This window comes from Pithys albifrons, chromosome 3 (genome assembly GCF_047495875.1).
Source record: "Pithys albifrons albifrons isolate INPA30051 chromosome 3, PitAlb_v1, whole genome shotgun sequence".
NCBI lineage: Eukaryota > Metazoa > Chordata > Aves > Passeriformes > Thamnophilidae > Pithys > Pithys albifrons.
This window is the reverse complement of record NC_092460.1, coordinates 99,037,219-99,051,781: the sequence shown is the minus strand read 5'-3', so window position 1 is coordinate 99,051,781 and position 14,563 is coordinate 99,037,219. Positions and strand designations below refer to the sequence as shown.

At 48.0% G+C, this 14,563-nt stretch overlaps 1 long non-coding RNA gene across 1 annotated transcript in view; it reads left to right on the top strand.

The window, feature by feature from the left end:
• Positions 1–615: 615 nt before the first annotated feature.
• Positions 616–14,563, top strand: part of LOC139670711 (uncharacterized) — a 62,652-nt gene continuing 48,704 nt past the window's right edge. Inside the window, exon 1 of the long non-coding RNA XR_011697530.1 lies at positions 616–690. This is a non-coding gene — a long non-coding RNA (uncharacterized lncRNA). The remainder of the gene's footprint in view (positions 691–14,563) is intronic.

The window sequence follows — 14,563 nt, the reverse complement described above, 5'->3', positions numbered from 1 at the left end:
TTAAAATTTTCTTCCCCCCCTCCCCCGGTTGTTTTATTTTTTGTTGTGTTTTGTTTTTCCGCCGCTTCCAGCACCCGAGACCCACCGCGGGCGCAGACGAGCCCCGCATCCCGCACCCTGCGGGAACGGGGTCCATCCCCCTGCACGGTGCCTGCCTGGTTATTCCGCGTAGCGATCGGTGAGAAAAGAGAAGGGAAAAATAAACCCAAACCAACAAACCCCGAACCAACCTTAATTAACAATAATGATAGTAGTAGAAGCAAGCGCAGCAACTTGCTTTAAGCAGAGGGCGGTAGGAGCGGAGAGCGCAGCCCCCCGGGGAGGGCAGGCAGGGAGCGCAGGGAGGGCAGGGGGGCACCGGCGTGGCTCGCAGCCCCTCGGGGGGACCGGCGGGTCCGGTGGCGGACGTGAAAGTCCCCTTTAAGTTTCCATAGAGAGGCCTCCGGGTGTCACATGATGGACATGATATAACGAAACAACATAGTGGGGAGGGAGGGAGGGAGGCGGTGGGGGAGCCCGGGGAGGCGGCGGGGAGGCGGTGGTGCCCCCCGACCCGCCCGCCCCGGGTGCACCTGTCTCGGCGCGCCGAGAGCGCGGTGTCCGCCCCGCTGATGGGGCTGCGGGCGGCACCTTCCCCCGGGGAGGGGACGAGGAGGAGGAGGAGGAGGAGAAGGAGAGCCGGTGGCGAAGGTAAGTTACCGGCCGGACCGGGGCGGGGGGCGCGGGGCGCGGTGTGCGGGGAGGGGGTGCGGGGTGAGTGTGCGCGGGGTGCCCGCGGTGTCCCCGCGGAGCGCGGGGCGTGTGCGCGCCCTCCCGCCCTCCATGTCCGCATTCCAGCTCATGTTGCGCAGATAAAATTCAAACTTGAGGTAAACACAAGCGGCGGGGGGGTGGGGTGGGGGGGGCCGAAGAGGGACGGGGAGCTGGGGGGGAGGGAGGTTCGCTTCATCCCGGCTCCATCCCGGCTCCATCCCAGCTCCATCCCGGCTCCCGCCGCCCCCTCCCCTCCGCTCCCCCCACTCCGCACCCGCGGAGCCCCCGCGCACCTGGGGGAGCGCCGGCACCGCTGCCTCTCGCGGGGAGGGAGAGCCGAGCGCCCCTTTTCTCTCACCCTCGGTAGGACGCGGCGGGTCGGGGGTGGAGAGGGGGGGACGCGGCAGGTGCGCGGGGCGCTGTCGCGACATGGCGAGGGGGGTTGGGGGGTGTGTGCGCATCGCGACATGGGGGAAGCAGCCAAGTGACAAGCAGGATGGTGGGGAAAGGACGGGGCTGCGCCGCGTTATTTTTTCCTCGTTGGTGCGTGGGTATCCCGAATGGAGCGGGAACAGCAGCGATTGACCCCCGATCCCCCTTTTCTCCCTACGCATTTCCAAGTGCGTATGGAGAAAACAAGATGCGGAGCGGGGCGGGCGGGGGGGGGGGGGGGAGGCGGGCAGGGCCGCACTGGCGCTCGCAGCCCCGGTCCGTGACACAGGCGGTGCCGCCGCGGGGATATTTAGCGCTTCCCCGCGGGGTGATGATGGAAGCGGCCGAGGGCACCCACAGGTGGGTGCGTGAGGGGAGAGAAGGGGGCGAAGCGGTGGCCGTGAGGGGAGCGCCGGAGCGGTTCGCGCACCCCGCGGACTCACGGCGGGAGGCGCTGGCGGCGCTGAGGGTGAGCAGGGAGCGGGGACAGGACTCGGGAGCCGCGGGTTCAGGAGTGGCACACCCGAGGCGGTGCGGGGGTGCTGGCGGTGCCACCATGGCGGGTGTGAGGGAGCGGCGCCCTCAGGGGGGTCCCGGCGGCCCCGCCGAGGGCGGGAAAAGCGCGCGCGGCCCCCGCCTGGCGCCTCCTCAGCACTGCACCAAGGCGGGGGGGGGGGGAGGGGGGGGGGCGGCGGGCACGCCCCCCCGCCCCCCTGCCGGCCAATCGCCGGGGGCGGCGCGGCGGAGACACGCCCCTCCGGGCGCGCGCCGCGCCCTCCGGCCAATGGCAGCGCAGCTGGGCCCCCCCCCACAACGCCCCCCTTCGCCCACCCGCCTGTTTGTTACGGTCCGGGCCACGTGCGGCCGCCGCCTCGCGCCGGTCACGTGTCCCGCGGGGCCGGAGGGGTCTGATGGGGAACACGGGGGTCTGGAACCCCCCTGACCATGGGGTCTGATGGGGACATTGAGGGTCTGGAACCCCCCTGACCATGGGGTCTGATGGGGACATTGGGGGTCTGGAACCCCCCCCGGCCACGGGGTCTGATGGGGAACACGGGGGTCTGGAACCCCCCTGTCCATGGGGTCTGATAGGGACCACGGGGGTCTGGAACCCCTCTGTCCGAGGGGTCTGATGGGGACATTGGGGGTCTGGAACCCCCCTGTCCATGGGGACCACGGGGGTCTGGAACCCCCCTGGCCGTGGGGTCTGATGGGGACCATGGGGGTCTGGAGCCCCCCTGTCCATGGAGTCTGATGGGGACATTGGGGGTGTGGAGCCTTCCTGTTTGTCCTGATGGGGAACATGGGGGTCAGGAACCCCCCTGTCCGTGGAGTCTCATGGGAACCACAGGGGTCTGGAGCCCCCTTGTTCATGGGATCTGATAGGGACATTTGGAGGTCTGGAGCCTTCCTGTTTGTCCGAATGGGGAACATGTGGGTCTGGAACCACCCTATCCATGGGGTCTGACCAGGGACATGGGAGTCTGGAGTACCCTGTCCATGGGGTCCGATGGGGACCCTGAGGGCCTGGAACCCCCCTGTCCATAGAGTCAGATAGGGACATTGGGGGTCTGGAGCCTTCCTATCTGTCCATGGGGTCTGATGGGGAACATGGGGATCTGGAGCCCTCCTGTCCATGGAATCTGACCAGGAACATGGGAGTCTGGAACCTGTCTGTCCATGGGGTGTGATAAGAGATCCTGAGGGTCTGGAGTCCTCCTGTCTGGGGGGGTCTGACAGGGATTCTGAGGGTCTGGAGCCTTCCTGTCTAGGGCTCTGACAGGAACCATGGAGGTCTGGAGCTCTCCTGCAAAGGGTGGTCTGACTAGTTCTGGTTCTGGCTACCACCCCAGGGAACCTGGAGCCCCCCTGCCCAGAGGAGCTGGCCAGGACCCCTCTTGCCATTCCCCTGTGGCCTTTCTGTCCGTGAGTGTCCATTCAGCCCCGGCTCCATTAAACCTCCTGGACGGCCTGTCCCTGGCAGTCGTTTCTGTCATGGCCGAGCCGTGACAGCCTGTCCGTGGCTGGCTCTGGCCTCCAGAGAGGGAGGTGTTTCTCTCCCGAGGAGAGCTGTTTATGCCCAGTGATTTTTTTTCTTTTTTTTTTTTTTTTCCACCACCCTCTGTGCTCTCCTGCACAAGCCACGGCAGCAGCTCCGTGTCTGCCCAGCCCGGCATTGCTCTGGCACAACTCTTAGGTAGGTGAAGCAGGGAATGCTGTGAGGATCGCGTTGAGCTGTCAGTCTCCTGAGCCTGGAGCTTTGAGCCTATTTATAGGGTAGGTTGGACAGTGTTTAGCATGAAGGACTCATGCCACGTCCGAATCCGTGGCACAACGAGGCGTCCTCAGTGTTGGTGTTTTCTTTTTGGTGGCTATTCCTGCAAAATAGAGTTTTACGGAGTGCTCTGGTGCTTAGTAGGTGGAGAAAGACGGGTCAGTTTGGAGTTAAGGAACGTGATGCCATTTTAATGCAACTTCTCGGGTGGCAGAGCAAACAGTAAGAGGATACTCGGTTCTAGATCAGCAGCTTTCAGCCTGCAGCAGTGGGCAACTCACTCGGTGTCCGTGGGAAGCCACGGAGGAAAGGACATCTGTTTTCTGTAGGCTTGTGTTGATTATACAGATTTCTGCACTGCTGAAGGTTTTGTGACCGACTGGCTGAAAAAAACCCCATGGAAATCGGCTTTTCTAGATCACTAAGATGTTTTGGTTTAGAGTAAGTGGAGGAGGAGTGGAAAAAACCTGCGTGTTTAGTTGTGTGTGTTTCTGTTGGACTGCTTAAAAATTCAAAAATTCGGTGTATTTTTAAGAATTACATAACCACTAATAACGTGGTGACTCTCAAGTAGCCTTTCAGAGTTAAATAACAGCAGATCAACGAGACTGGGTCAAGAAGAGGAGAGAGGGTTTTATAACGAGTGGTGAGCACAGTGCACAGATATTTAAAATTGCACTAAAAGGGAGTCTTTGGGTAGGAGGAGGATTTTAATGCCCTATAAATAATAATAAATATGGAATATGAGAGGGATGGAAAGATGAAGTTTGCAGTTTTATGCTGATTTAGTCCAGTAAATGAACTGGGAATGGTTTGTGATATTTCACATTCTTTGGCTTCTCTTCCATCTTGACTTTTATCAGTACAACTTTTTGCATCTGAAATGATGCAATGAATTGATCTGAAATGGATTTCCAAATACTGAGTGTTGTGGGTGAGGAGGGAATATGGCACTAAAATAACAAGAAGTTGGTGAAAGGAGGGAGGGGCACTGTAGTGATGAAGGGACTGGGGTGGAAACCAGCCATACGTGGCATGTGCAGGGAGAGCTGATGTTTTGTGTTGGTTACAGGGGTAATTTGACACAGTGTTACCTACGGAAATATGTTTATTCAGCCCAGGTGGTGCACTTGGTCTGTACGGGCATATCCGCATAGCTTGGTATTTTTTTGGGAAAAAGAACCCTGCCTAATATAGGAAATTAATAGGGAGCAGTGTTGGAGATCTGAGAATACCCGGAGTGTGCAGTGACACAGCGTGCCAGCGCCTCGGAATTTCGGGTGTACATGGAATTGCTGGTGGAATTGATGCACCAGGAAATTGCTTTCTCTATTTTTGTTGGTGAGATGCAGTTAACGTAAAACGAGCCCTTTGGATCCCGTATCCCATTTCTCTTTAATATAACTAAGATCATTTATCTTCTTGGGCGGTGAGAGGGGAAAAAAACCCACCTCATTTTGTGACTTGGTTCACCTTCTCTTCATTTGCTGTCAGCTCATGACAAGGCACAATGTGTGCTGCACACTCTGTTCCACAGAGCTGTTTTGGTGACGAGCACAACGTATATGAAAAAAGGGCTATGAGAAATAGGTGTTGTGCCAGTTCTCTCCACTTTTTATGTAAACAATCCCCTTTTATCTCTGAAAGAGATCCTCAAAAGTTTCATTTTAGGGTCTTAATACCTTGCCAAATTTCAGTGGCAGAAAGGTTGCTGTTTTACTCTTCGTAAGTATTCAAAAAGCAGCTGTAAAGGAAATATTTAAATTAGTGTTTGTGTTGGTTTTGCAGTAGGAAGTAGTGAAACCTTTTATTTTCAGTTTTAATAAAAAGGGAAATTGTGAACTTACTTGAAAAATGTGGGGTTTTATGCTGTAGTAGCCTGTTACGTGGTTAAAATGAAGAGGATTTCTTTAATCCAGGCTGTATTTTAATTACTGTAATCATGTTTTTACTATACTTCTTTTATATTTCCAAATGAAAACACGGAGTCCTGTTTTTTTCACCTCGTGTAGAGCATGACTTAGCTGTACTTCGTGCCATATTTGCACAGTGTTTTTCCATAAACATTTTGCCCCTGGAATTATTGGTACCACCAGAATATGAGCTTGAAAATGCCATCACATAAAGGGTGAGAGCACTTGCAAACAGGAATGCCGAAATACAAAGTTAAAAATACAAAAAAACCCTCTCCCCAGCAGTTCTTTCAAGTCAGTTCGATGATAATTTTGGATCCCGACTCGTGGTTTTCTGAGTGGCTGGAGATGGAATTAATGGGGCTGCGACTGTTTGTCACAAACTTGAGCATGAACAGGATTATTTTTTTTTTTTTTTGGGCTTTGGATTTCATGCAGATCCAGTGAAAAATTCCCCCATCCTTTTGCAGTCCCTCAGGATGCTGCACCTCGGCCAGCAGACGTGGCGTTGCTGTCTTAACAGCGAGGCTGGAAATGGGAGTTGTTTGTGCTGAGTTTTACCCTTACCAAGGTCAGAGATTTCATCCTTCCGTAGAGTCCTGAGCTGGGAATTTAACACTTGCATAAGGTCCTGATTTGGGAGTTTTCATGAACTATTTTAAGCTCTGGAAGGAATTTGTTAAATGCCCCTGTATTGTGCATCTTCTCAGACATCAGTTTGGAGATCTCTGAAAGACTTGACGTCTGGGTGGCAAAAATATTAATGATGGCAGTAAAGGAATCAAGCTGAAAATATTTTCTCATTCTGTTATGTAAAAGTAAGTTACCAGGACAACAAAGAAGTGATAATTGTAATAATATACTTATTTTAAGTGGTTTTAATGAGTATGGACATGGAAGTTTTGCTGTTTGTTTGTTTATTTTATGAACTCCGTAGTCTAAACTTGTGGTAAGTTTTTTGGATAAGGGGGAATGGTCCTACTTGGTTTTTTAGCTGAATTTCTGTGCATTGTTACTTAAGAATTATTTTTTCATAATTACAAAGCATTAATGGGTTGATAGTGAAGATTTTTTTAGTTCCTGCTAGGCTAGAAATTTTTTGCTAGAATATAAATAAAAAAATTGAGAAACAAATTATTTAAAAGGAGCATTTGTAAGCCTTGATTTTACAAACACTCCTCTGAATGTGTCTTGTTTAAGGAGCAGGTCCTGTTAAGGAACGTAAATTGTGCAATTGTGTAGAAAATCAGCAGAGTCTGTAAATTCTAAAACAGTCATCTTATTTTTTCTATCCTATATTTCAAATTCATGCTCTCTTGCAGCCAAAGCATGTGCAGAGTGCTGAGCAGGAGTCTCATCTGAACAGAAAACTTGTGAAGTCAGCGTGGTAGTAATATTTAGATGATATTATTAATACTTTTTAATTTATTTTTGTGTTATCTTGCCAATTGTCAGAAGCAGTAAGTTGCATGGGGAGGAGGGATATGAGTTGAGCAGGAGGGAGAGAAGGAAACCTGCTTAAACATCATGCACTGCTGTTACAAAATTTGGGTATTTCTGCCCCAGGAATGAGCTGATTTGCCTGCATTCAACCCCAAAATGTACCAATTTCAGTCCAGCTCCTGTAGTGCTGAGCCTGAAGAAATCCTTGGGGTTTTTTTGTGGTGGTTATTAGCTGGGTTTGAACATCATCCTCATGGCTTCTCCTGATACAGGTGGAGTGAGTTTGGATCTTTATGGGGAATACGCCTTGATTATGGGCTAATTCTTTTTCATCTGTGTTGTCTTCAGGTCTATTTTTTTTTTGGTAGCTTACAAATTTTCCAAAAAGAAAGATGATTTTTGTGTTGATATAATAGCATTGTGTATGGAATACCCCCAAAATGTGCTATTTTAAATAATACCTGCATTATGCCCAGGTTACTGAATTTTTAACACAGCTGTAGGAGCTTCTCCAGGAGCTTCTGCAGAAACAGAGGTGTAAAATGAAGGCAGGTGCTGGCCTCATAAATTCCAGCGTGCAGAGGAAATCAGGGAGAATCCAACAGAGGTTCAATTTAAGCCTGTTCAGAAGGAAAACAAGCTTTTGCCTGGTTTTATGCCGGTTGTTGTTTCCACCAGCGCAGGGAGGTGTTTGCCGGTGGCCGAGCTCTGGGTGGTGGTTGTTGATGATGAGACGTGTCTGGAGCAGGAGGGGATCCTTGGGCTGGATTTTTGGAACTTGGGAGCAGCTGTCAAGTCTCCTGGGAGGGCGACGGTGCCTCCAGCCACCGTGTTTACATCCAGCAGGAGGAGGGAAAAGGGCATTTCTGGCTGTTATCTGGATGTGTTTTGCAAACTGAAAGCGCCGTTCGTGCTTTTTTTTAACAGGGTGTAGTTGCTGTATCATCCCCAGTTCTGCAGTGTCGCTCCCCCCACCCCCTTTTATTTTATTTTAGCATAACTTGTTAATCTGTCAACATCTGCTGTGTCATCTGCAGCTCGTGGGAGATCTTTATATCCTAATTTCCGTGACTTCGTGGCAGTGCTCCAGGACCCTGGAGCAATCAGGATTACGTTTATCCCATTGATACAGAACAGATTCCAAATCTGGACAGCAGTGGGTGTTTTTTACTGGGTAAGATGCAGGTGTGGGAAACACAACACTGGGAGGAGAAGCCTCGGTGGGGCAGCAGCGTTAAAATCCCGCAGCATTCAGTGCTGCGTGTGCTCCGAGGCAGATGTCGGCGATGTCTCGATTCCATGAAATATTCCGCTCCTTTCCAGACGATTTTTCCAGCGTTGCCCTCTGCCGGGGCTGCCAGGGATTGCGGTGTGGGCTCCTGGATGGAGTTCTTGCCGCTTCCAGCTTCCTTGTCGGCTCCGATTGTGGGTCCCTTCCAACTCAGAATAGTCTGTGATTCTGTGATCCCGTGATTCCAAGGATACATCTTTCTCCTGGAGCTGCACAGTGACCCCTGTTCAAGCCACATCGTCTGATTCCTGCTCTTCCCTTCTTATCTGTGTCCATGGGCATCCGTTCTGGGAAGCCTGGAGTTGTTTGTATAAACTGAAAGCCGAGCAGTGGATCCAGCATTGTGGGATCAGCTGCTGCTCCAAAGATTATTGTCCTGCTGGCTCTGGAAAGGGTCGTGCACCTTTCCCATAAACGAGGAACTAAACCAGCTTTAATCTGTGGATTGGTAGCCCTGTCTGCTTGTGGTAATGGAGACACCTTTAAAACAATATGGACCTCAAAATCAGTGTTTTGAATGTAAAAATCACTTCATTTAGTCTTGTTCACACAGTTTAAGGAACAGGAATGACTTCACAGCAACTTTATGGGGTTTCATTAAGACTGAATGTACCTGTTTTGGTCGCCCTGATGTACAGCACAACTGTTTTGAGTTTTATGGGTTTTGTTTGTTTAAGGGTTTTTTTTGTTTAGATTTTGTTATCAGTTTGGGTTTTTGTGGTTTTGTGTTGGTTTGTTGTTTTGTTTGGTGTTTTGCTTTTTTTTGAATTATGTGGTTTTTTTGGGTTTTTTTTGGGGGGTGGTAGTATTCTGTGTTTTTTCCTTTTTTTGCATTTTTGTGGCTTAGGAAAGAGCCTTCTGTTTGTTTTTTTCCAGGAACTGCAGATTTCATATATTACTGGTGTTGAGTTTAAAAGGAGTTAAGAAGGGCAGAGCTCAGCTCTACTATTTCAGTGGGAGTGCAGTGAGAACCTCTGTTCTCCCAGTCCTTGTTAATGGAATTGCTGACATTTGTAAGGAAGTCCTTGCTGAATATTGGAGAGAAAAAAAAGTCAGAGATGGCAGCTGTGGAGAAGTAGCCAGGAATTGTGAGCTGAAATGTTATTTATTGAGGAAAGCTGAATTCCTCAAAAGCAGCATTACTTCAGCAGCGAATGAGTCACATCTATAAGCAGCAATAATTTGTACTGGAGACCAATATTGTGTAATACAGTGGGGGAAAAATGCTGGTGGAGAGGTTTGATGGGTTAACTTGGGCCTTCAGCATCGTGATGGGAGAGAAGCATCTAGTAGAGTGCTCTTTCAATTGCAGAATTCTGGAAAATAGATTCTCATGGTGCAGCCTGGATGGCAGGATCCAGTCCTTCACTACTGTAAGCAAATGTGTAGTAGGATTCCTACAAGAGCTTCCAGGTTCCAAATTGGAACCCTCATTTCTTCATTTTTCAGCTTTTTCATGCCCTTCCCCTTTTTCAGGTTGCACTGCAGTCCCCTGGTAGTTTGAAAAACAAGCCCTTCTATTCTTTTTCTGTAAAGCAAACTCTGTGTTCCTGTGGGTAAAGTTACTCTGAGAAGGTTTATGTAAGATTACCCTCTTAGTTGCTGAATCAGGTAAATATTATAAACACAGTTTGTCCTGTCTAATATTATTCTGGTCATGTTCTCTGTAGGATATATCTGGTTGTATTTATCCCTTTGGTTGATGTTCTGCTTTGAAATTACAAAGTACTCCTATTACCATGGACAGGTTTAATTCTGTTCCAGATGCTGTGGGCTGATAAAGTACTAATGCATCTTCTGGCAGTTTCTTAGGAGATCAGTTACCATGAAAAAATTCTATTTACCCAAAGTAAAGTCTACTTAGAAGCACAGGGTTGTGATGTGTGTACAATTCCTGGTAGACAAGGACTTTAATTTATTTTTTTCTAATTCTGTTACTTTAGAAAAATCTTCCTGGCTAGATGAAAACTGGAAGTCAGCTCTGAGACTTTCAGATTCAGTCTCTTTGGTAGCTGTGTCAACATTAATTATTGTATAGCTCTAATGTTGCCATATAAACTGACACCTCTTCTGGCCTGTGATGTTCCTCCTGGGTAAACTGTGCTTGGCTTATTTAATTTTCATATTTGATCCGTAAATCTTTGCAAAGATCTTAACTAGTGTTTTCTGACTGTGTTCTTTTTAGTAGTGGAGGCAGAAATGTGTCAGGTCTTTGAAAGGGGTTGCAGTGATTCTTTCCCACTTCACAACTTCTCCACTGAAATGTTGTTTCATGGTTGTCCCTGCAGTCAGTATCTGCCCTGGGTCTTGTCTTCAGTCTTCCTTGCAGGAAACAAAAATGAGGTGATTAAATACCCTTTTTCTGCAAATGGCATTCATGATTTGTCTGTTTTCTTCAGTTGTTTTTTTGGCTTTTCCTGCAGCAAGAGGAGACTTTGCCTTTTGGAGATTATCTTTGTGTTTTGGTTGTTGTGGAAATGTAAAGAATGTACAAAGGGTGTAGAAATTCCAGCAAGGAAGGGCAGTAGGTAAATAAGTGCCCTGTCCTGTTGGTGTTACACAGTTTAGACTCTTGGGATCAGCTTTCCATCACTGCCATCAGGTATCCAAACCATGAGGATGGGCAAAATCCATCTTAGGCACTTAAGAGTGCTTAAGGCAGAGCTCCTGTGGGTTGCAGTGGTCTGGTTTTTAACTTAGAGGTTTCTGGAGTAAGGAATGGCTTTGTGGAGTCATAGTATGGGTTTGGTTTGAAATGACTTTAAAATTCACTCAGTTCCAAACCCCTGCCGTGGTCAGGGACACTTTCCACTGGACCAGGTTGCTTCAAGCCCTGTCCAAAGTCCCCTCCAGCTCACCTGGAGCCCCGTTAGGCATTGGAAGAGGCTCTCAGGTCTCCCTGGAGCCTTCTCTTTTCCAAGCAAACTCCCCCAGCTCTCCCAGCCTGGCTCCAGAGCAGAGGGATCCAGCCCTCAGAGCATCTCCGTGGCTTCTCTGAATTTGCTCCAGCAGCTCCATGTCCCTCAGTGGTGGGAGGCCCCAGAGCTGGATGCAGCTCTGCAGGTGGGGTCTCACCTGAGCAGGGCAGAGGAGCAGAATCCCCCCTTCTCCTCTGCCCATGGTCTGGGATGAGCCCAGGGCATGGGGGTTTTCTGATCTGCAGTTGCACATGGCCAGAGCATGGTGAGCTTCTGGTCTGTGGAGACCCCCCAGCTCTTCCTCATCCACAGAATAATCACACCTGTTAGTTTTATGTGAATCAGGACTTGTAAATAAGTGACTTCCCATCCTGCAGTTTTAAGGTGTGTTTCCCTGGTGTCTCCACTGTTTGTACTAGATGGATGGTGGTTCTCAAGATATTTGCTTATAAGACTGATTTTGTAGCATCATTTCTTACAGAACTGACTTCAGAATGAATTTCCCTCCTAGCATTTGCTTTAAAATGGATGAAGATCGTAAATATGTGTTTTTGCAGCTAATCGTTGCTCAGCTGACCCCTCTACTTCTACATTCTGTGCCTCTCAAGGGTTCTGTTAAATAATATTTATATTAATAGTACCATCTACTGCTGAATCCCTCCTGTGGTTTGTAAGAGCATATTTAAGTATTACATTATGTTAACCAGCTTCACTGGTAGCTCAGAATTCAAGCTGTTTGTGTTTGAAATTCTGCTGCTACATTCTTCATCTCATGTGAGTGTTGTAAATAAGATTGAGGCCTGGGCAGCAGGGACTGGGATTCCCCAGCCCTGCAGGCAAAGGGATGAGCCCAGACTGTCTTGGGATGCATCCACAGTCGGGTTTCCTTCCATGGAATTCGGTGTGTGTGGATCAGTGTCACCAGCGCAGGGGGCACAGCAGAGGAGGCAGTGGGAGCTGGTGATGTCTGTGGGCAGCAGTGCTGAAAGTGCCAGGAGCACAGAAACCCTGACTGGGTAAGAATAAAAATCCAAGGCAGTGAAGAACAGGCAGATGACCAGTGTAGGGAAAAAATAATCACAGAATCTTAGAATCAACTGGGTTGGAAAAGACCTCCGAGATCATCAAGTCCAACCCTTGGTCCAACTCCAGTCCCTTTACCAGATCATGGCACTCAGTGCCACGGCCAAGCTCAGTTTAAAAACCTCCAGGGATGGGGAATCCACCCCCTCTCTGGGCAGCCCATTCCAATGCCTGAGCACTCTCTCTGCAAAGAATTTTTTTCTGATCTCCAACTTAAATTTCCCCTGGCAGAGCTTAAGCAGAAAGGCTTAGGCTGGGGGAAAGGCTGTTGAGTCCAGCCATTAACCCAGCACTGCCAAGTCCACAGCTTAATATAAAAAGTTAAACACAAATGTTTCCTCTGTACACAAAAATCACATTTGAACAGTTCATACAGCTTTTCTCTATTTCCTCTGCTTATTACTAATTGATGTTCCTAGTGCTCCATTACTGTGGAGTTTGCCAACTCCAGGGGTCTATCCCTTGACTTCTATAGGGCTCTTTTTATTACGATATTATGTTGCCCACCTCAGTGTATCCATGTGGGAAGGTGTGTCATTCCAAGCTCAGCTCCACAAGGAAGCAGTTCTGAATCTCTCACCTTTGCTAGACTGCATCTTCCTACACATGGAATTTCTGCTTGGATCTTCCATAATCCTCACACAACCAGCCGTGCTTCCTGTTGATTTGCCTATTACCCGTTCTTGCAAGTGCTGGTGTTTGACCTGGTTGTGTAAATACAGAAGGGTTGGTGGGTTTTATCAAAAGAAACATGGAGTTAATGGAGGAATTAACTTCAGAGATGTCGACTGCCTGAAGCTGTGGCTCAGGAGTTAGCTCAGGAATACAGCAGGAATCTTAAATTTAGATTTCATGGAAAGATACGTCTTTGAGTTACCACGAGATGAATGTGTTGGCCCAGGATGATGTTGGCTTTTGAAGAGCTTATCTTCAAATGTTTAAAAATCTGTTCTTGTGTTTTACCATAAACTGATGTGGTCCAGCAGTCATCTGGCTCACATACTGGAAATATTTTGTTTTTACATGACTCATTACCATGCATTTGTAACTATGGTTATTTTCTCTTAAAGGATTTGTCCTGCCCTTTAATTATCATGTTTTGGGGCTTTCAGGTTTGACTTATTACCCATGTAGAAGTTCCTCCAGGGACTGCTGGCTTCCAAATGAATGTTTTAGGCTGCGTGCCCATAAAATTACCAGTCCTGTTACTGCTTCTCCGTTAGTCTAAATTAGAACTTGAGTGAGGTTATGTTGCCCTGCTGCATGTGTGAATCTTACAACTTATTTTAGGTGTCAGAAGTGTGGCTTATAATGTGTTTGGGGGAGTTGAGCTGCTAGAGGTGCTCTCACTCGCTCGGTAGCGATGGTGTGTCCTTGTACTGATGAAATAAACACTGAACTACCATGGCTGATGTTACTACCAATAATTTGGACTCTAAAAAAATCAAACAAAATCACTGTCTGTGCATTCCTGTTCTCACTAAGGAATTCCATGAATAGTGACTATTTTTCATTCTTCTTGCATTATTAGGTATGTTCTGTTGTGGTTTTGTTCTTTTTTTTTTTTGTAATTTCTTTACAGAGAATTAGAATGTTTTTATTTGCTTTCTGAAGGACTGTGTTGCAGTTTCTGTCCCTTTTTATTGCTGGAGGGGTTATTTTAGATAGCAGAACTTTTGTTTAGATTCTCTTTTCTTGCCTTGATTTCCTGGTCTAAGATGCTTATTGCTGAAGGTGTTTGTGTTACTCTTGCAGAATTAATGCTAACTTAGAGTAAGAGTATTGAACTGGAAATGGCTTTCTAGGATTCTCAGTCTTTTCACTTGATACAGGAAACCAGATGTTGTATAATTGCTATATAATTTGTACCTTAAAATAATCAAGAGCTGACTTGAGGACTTGATTTTTTTTTACTTCCATTATTAGAGTTACAAGAAAGATTCTAGCTTTCAGATCATTCAAGCTATTGAAAGCCTCAAATTGCCAGTCTTACCATTTTGAAGGGCCATTTCATACCCATTTTTAAATGGTAATTGCAGAGTTTGCCTTATGCCTCTTTGCTCATGTTTATTACTCTAATGCTTTTATGACCAGTAACTATGTCACTTACTGCCTCTTCAGTCAGGTAAGCAAACAAAGCTGCTGGTTTCTGTTCAGTGCTGAGTTTTCCATTCTCCTGACCCCCCAAACTGTGCCTGCTCTGCATTCTTGGCTCACATCTGAGCTGGGTTGCCCCTTGGTCTGCCAGCAGTCCCCACTGTTAGACCAGCACGGACACAACGTCCCTTGGGATCTCTGTGCATCCTCCAGGACCTCTTAAGTCTGTAGTGAGTTTAGTTGCTGTGCTGGACTTTGATGTGCAGTTGGAACTGGTATCAAAGCAAAAACAGGGTTTAAGAAACGATTCTTAATCCTCTTGCTGTTGTTTTGCTGTTGTTTGCAGCTGAGGCAGATT